The following is a 6,176-nucleotide window of genomic DNA, read 5'->3' on the forward strand; positions in this document are numbered from 1 at the left end:
GGGGGGGGGGGGGGGAATCGTGGTTCCTCTAGGTTATGGGCTACGATGAATACTTTTGAAAGAAACAGATGATATTGTTTATGTTGGGGGCATCCAGGTGTTGAAAAGATGATGTCACTACTGTCCCAAATTTATTTTTGGCAAAAAACGAAAGATGTCATTGAAACCAATATAAATTTCAATTTATTATGTAAACTAGACAAGACGGAACGAAAGAAGGACGGGGTCACTGCAACCTTTTATAGTGGAGCGTCGTGGGCTTCTGTTTCAATGGACTTCATTAGTCGATCTCAAAAAGTGAGGGTAAGGCATCAGTCATGGTTGTGGTTGACAAATCTCAAAATATGACATCTTTATTGTTTCCCCTACCTTATGTTCTTCTGAGAGATATAGTTGTTTAGTTGTTTTATAAACATGTTTCGAAGACATTAGGTGTTTTATCAGATATTGTGAGCGATGATGCTAGGTTCAATAGCCAAGTTTGGACTGCCCTCTTTAACATGATAAACACTAATTTGAAGTTCTGAACGCAAATCATCCATAAACAGAGGGATAGATGGAAAGGATCCATTGTATTCTTGAAGAATACCTAAGATACTATGTGATAGCAAGTCAAAGGAATTGGGTTGAATTGCTAGACAGTGCGCAACTTTATTATAACTTGCACAGGTCGTCGGCAACGGAAAAGAGACTGTTGATTTAGTGTTGGGTGTGCAAACTAATACTCCACTGGAAGTCACTAAATCTAAGTCCTAAGGTAAAGTCCTGCTGCTTATAGGAATGCACATCCACTTAATAGAAATGTGAGTAAAAAATATGGTATCAACCTGTCAGTTTTCTGTTTTTACAATTCAATTTGAGGATATTTTGGACATTTCACAATTGAAAGCAACGTTACACGTATCAATTAATCACATTCATCTACCCCATTTCCGCCACGTATCCCATCTTTTCTCTTTCTAAATCCTTCTCTTATGATAACAAAAATTCAAAAATCTTGTGCTCATAGGTATCCATTCGACCAGTACGTCATGCACCACTGATGCGGCAATGCTACTCTATCACTTCCCATCCACCGGTGTAAATGGTGGAGTGAGGCATCATATCTCTCAGTCAATCAACGATACCCACCTTTTGCTTCTATGAGGATTACCATCGATTTTCTAACTAAGGTAAATTTTCTTATTATAATATGTAATAATGAATTTGCTGGTAAATTTTGCTTGTAGTAATTGCATTAATTTTTTGATTTTATCTCTCCTCTTCAATAATTGATTTGTTTATTTGCTTGCTCTGTATCCAAGTTATACATTATTATATTTTATTTATTCCCTCTAATTCTATATGGCTGTTCAAATCTTTGACAATCAGATAGTATGGTTGAAGTTGATATCAATTAGTTTATACTGCTTCAATCAAGATTCGGTGGTAGTATCCTTTTTGCTATAATTGTTAGTCAGAAAATCATATATTTCTGTTTGAGTTTTCTCTACTCTCCTTTTACTTCTCTAGATGTTAATTGTGCCGATAAATCTTTTGTTGTATCTCAAAAATCAAAACTTCTCGACATATATCCATCCCTCAACTAAGAGCCTATGTTGTTTATGCAATTGAACTGTGATTTGTGGGAACTGGTGATTTTTATTAATTTTGATAATTATCCCATTTTAAGGCATTTGAACTTGTTTATTTTCATTTGTCGATTTGGTATTCCTATCTGAGACATTGGATTCGGCCATTTCTTCTTCTACATATGGGTGAGTGTGAACCTTTTGGAGCTCTCCAAGCTATTTTGGTTACTATTTTCCCCCTCACTCTATCGATGGATCATCAGTTCAGGTGAGGCGCATATTGAATTTTCCTCACACTGACTTGGAAAAACAAATTTTGATTGAATTTTAGGTCATAAAAATATTCTTACTTCTTCAAGGTAAAGCATGTTGTATATCTTTTTATAACATAAGAACCATATACCTCCTAATGCTGCATTTTACGTCAAATTGTTTAATATCATAGGGTGAATCATATACTTCCTTAGGTTCGCTGTTTAAGTAACATAAAAGAAGTAATAATTGGTCTTGGCCATATTAGAAATCGATTGATTCAGTTTGCTATAAACATATATTTAAGCTATATCGATCATGTGCTATGTGCAAGGTCTTGATAGCCAAAAGAAAAGCTCTTTTCTTACTACATGTTGGTGTTTAATTTTGATAGCAAGTGATTCAAAAGAAAGCTTACATTTTGGACCTTTGAGAGATTATATATTGGTGATGTTAGTAACTTGAAGCAGTAGTTTGCATAAGATATTTTCCTACCTCTTTATTTGATCTCCCAATATTTTTCCTTTATATACTGAGACTGTTTGGATTTTTTCAATCTTTAACTTGGTGAAATTGAGGGCTTTCAACGAAAGGGACGTATTTTTCTACCACCGAATAGCTTGCATAAGATATTTTCCTGTCTCTTTATTTGTGCTCCCAATATTTTTCCTTTATATACTGAGGCTGTTCGGATTTGTTCAATCTTCAACTTGGTGAAATTGAGCCTTTCAACAAAAAACACATATTTTCTGCCATCAATCTGCCTCAGTTCATGTGTACTTTGAGTTATATTATATGTGGATGATTAAAGAGTCTGTATTTTACGTCAAATGATCTTTTCAAAAGTTGAATTGTAAATGTGAATGATTAAGTTGAGTAGCGGAGCTGAACTTCCTCAATTGTTGTGGAGAATGTATGATACCCAATATTTTGTTGCCAATGACATATACCTTCATTTGTTCTTACATTTTAGCATGTTAAAAAGTGTTAACATGTTTCTCTGTAGTTCTTAGTTCAAAGCCTAAATATGTGCGAATATATGTTAACTTCCTTTCTGAAAGCTCTTCAATTTTATTATGACAATGAAATCTGTAGTTGTTTCAGTATTACAGCCCACATGACACAAAAGTGAGTTTACTGCACTAAGCAAGTCACTTGCTGCAAGTTTGATTGACAAAGTACTTGAAGGTCCTTTGTTTTTCCCTTTCTGATTTTGTCGGTATTGAGAATATGGAGAGTTTACGTCTCTTAAGTATATAGTTAGGTAAATCTCTATATTATACCTAGATGGATGTCGCAATTATTAGGATTATGTTGTACGGAGAAGTCCTTCCAACACATTAATCTGTTGATATTTGCGGCTAAACTTATTAAATTGGATATTTTTATTTTTCTCATAAAACATAATATACCACAAAACAATTGTTTGCTTGCAACCAAGTTTCATAATAAGCAACAAAAATAAATGGATGACGCAAATAACACTTGTGGGTAAAAGAACAGATTCTAGATAATGTCGAGCTGAGTTTTATGCAGATCAAGAAATTTGACATGACTATCCTCCGTATGATCATCATTTCTTAAAATATGACAAAAAATTTAAGAACACCGGATTAGAAAAAGTTCCCTTAGCCAAAAGGATTGAATAAGAGTGACTTTTGCTGGATAAGGCCCCTACTCTCCCACTACTTCTTGTAGTAGAGCCTCTCAAATAATGTCAAAAGGAAAGAAATGAACTTTTAGAAAGCTGATAAGTGCAAATTCATAGTGCTCTCTTGTGAGCACTATATTTCCACCTTCGGTTGCGTGTTATTATGCATTTACAATTTTTGGTTACCTTGAACAAGATAACACATCCTACGAAATTCTTTTTCTCTTTTCAGGAAAGCCTATGAAGAATCTACCAAATATTTTGGAGGGTACGCTCTTCAACCAGTCTTTTCATCCGGACGTAACAAGTAATGAATTACATCAGTCTAAGTCGATCTTATTGTTCACTTTCTTCCACATTAGAGAAAATATTTGAGCCTTCTACTTGAATATGTATATGCTCAGGGGGTTGAATATAACCCGACTAGACAAAATTCATGTGCAAAGAAGTGATGTAGACCAAAAGTCATCTTTTACTATTGGAATTAGATCATCATGTCAAATATTATGTATGCAGAAAATGGTGTAGAATGTCTGTAGAGGTAGTTGTGCTTTTTCCTGAACATTATTGTTAATGTCATTTGAAGGTCTGAGAATTCAGTGTGTTTGTAGAATGTGTTGAATCCATACCATTTTTTAGTCAACTTTAGCTATTCAATTGGTACAAGCAATTGTTAAAAAGGAATAGTAATTGGAGTTGAAAATAAAAGATTTGGTGGTTGGCAAATTGGTAAGATTTGCAACCATTCTTGACTTTGCTATATTTACATATGTCATTAGTGACATAGGCATGGTTTATTCTTCTATAAATAGAGCATTCTTGCTCATTTGTAGAACACACCAAGTTAGAGAGAAAAACCATTTTGAGAGCAAAGTGAGGTATTCCATAGACTATGCAAGAAAATAGTCAGTGAAGAAAAATAGAGTGTGAGCGATATTTTAGTAAGACGGAAATCAAAAGAGTGTTGTTCCTTTTGAGTGTGTAGTAGTCACTTTGAGTATTGTATTCGTGACTACACAGTGTAAAATTCCTTACTATAGTAATATCAATTGCTCCTCTTGGCCGTGGTTTTTTCCCTTATTCAGAAGGGTTTCCACGTAAAATTCTTGGTGTCGTTATTTTCCCATTTTATTTCCATTACTTTTACCATATATATTTTTTGCTCGTTCGCATTTTCCCAACAAACTGGTATCAGAGCCAAGGTTTTATCTGAGTATGCTCTATGGTTGCAGCACAGTCTGAACTTCCACATCAGAAAAGATTTACTTTAATTTGCGATAACTATATTTTTGGGAAAAACAATGGAAGCCAACACAAGTAGAATGGTTACTTTGAATGGTGTTAATTATGCCATTTGGAAGTGAAAAATGGAAGATCTGCTTTATGTTAAGAATTTTTACAAACCAGTATTTCCCACTGTAAAGCCTGATAATAAAATAGATGAAGAGTGGAATCTGTTGCATAGACAGGTTTTTGGATTCATTAGGCAATGGGTCGATGATAATGTGTTGAACCATATTTCTGGGGAAACACATGCTCGAACCCTATGGGAGTATCTTGAAAGTTTGTATGCTCGAAAGAGTGGCAACAACAAAATGTTCTTAATAAAGCAGATGTTGAGTTTGAAGTATCATGATGGTTCTCCGATGACAGACCATCTGAATAATTTTCAGGGGATTATAAACCAATTATCTGCTATGGGCATCAAATTTGATGAAGAAATTCAAGGCTTGCTTCTACTTGGTTCCCTACCAGATTCTTGGGAAACATTTAGAATGTCATTGTCAAATTCTGCTCCAGATGGTGTGATCTCTATGGATTCCGCCAAGAGTGGCGTCTTGAACGAAGAGATGAGAAGAAAAACTCAAGGTTCCTCTTCGTCGGATGTCCTGATAACTGGCCCCGGGGGGAGAAATAAAACTCATGGTTCTCAGCATAGAGAACAAAATAGGAGCAAATCCAAAGGCAGGCTTAAGGATATTGAGTGCTATCATTTTGGTATGAAAGGGCACACAAAGAAGTTCTGCAGAAAGTTGAAGAGGGAGAACAAAAACAAAGAGGAAACTAATGAAGATTGCAATGAAATTGCCTAGCCACCGTCACCACCGAAGATCTTGTTACCGTTCTTGATGCAAACATGATAAATATTGCTTGTGATGAGTCAAGCTGGGTTGTGGACACTGGTGCCGCATCTCATGTGACATCAAGGAAGGATTTTTTCTCTTCCTACACTCCTGGTGATTTTGGAACCTTGAGTATGGGTAATGAGACTGTTTCTAGGGTGGTTGGTATTGGTACAATTTGTTTGGAAACTAGTGTTGGAACTAAACTAGTTTTGAACAATGTGAAACATGCTCCTGATGTTCGTCTGCACCTAATTTCTGTTGGTGTTTTAGATGATGAAGGATATGTTAGTACCAACGGTGATGGAAAATGGAAGCTCATTAAGGATTCCTTGGTTGTGGCTCGTGGTAACAAACGTCGTGGTCTATACTGGACTACGGCCTCTGCTTGTGTTGATATGGTGAATGCGGTTGAGAGCGATAGCTCTTCAACATTATGGCACAAGAGGTTTAGTCACATTAGCGAGAAAGGACTTAATGTTCTAGCCAATAAGAAATTATTTTCAAATTTCCAAAGTGCTAAATTAGAAAAATGTGAGCACTGCTTGGCTGGTAAACAAAATAGAGTTTCCTTTAAGT

General features: G+C 35.4%; 1 long non-coding RNA gene across 1 annotated transcript; it reads left to right on the forward strand.

Annotated features, from left to right (window-relative positions):
* The first annotated feature begins 948 nt into the window (after window positions 1–948).
* LOC107024585 lies at window positions 949–4,124 on the forward strand. Its single transcript, XR_001457371.2, has 2 exons — window positions 949–1,172; window positions 3,707–4,124. It is a non-coding gene; the product is annotated as an uncharacterized LOC107024585 (long non-coding RNA).
* The last annotated feature ends 2,052 nt before the right edge of the window (window positions 4,125–6,176 follow it).

The sequence above is a fragment of the Solanum pennellii genome, chromosome 7 (assembly GCF_001406875.1).
Source record: "Solanum pennellii chromosome 7, SPENNV200".
Lineage (NCBI taxonomy): Eukaryota > Viridiplantae > Streptophyta > Magnoliopsida > Solanales > Solanaceae > Solanum > Solanum pennellii.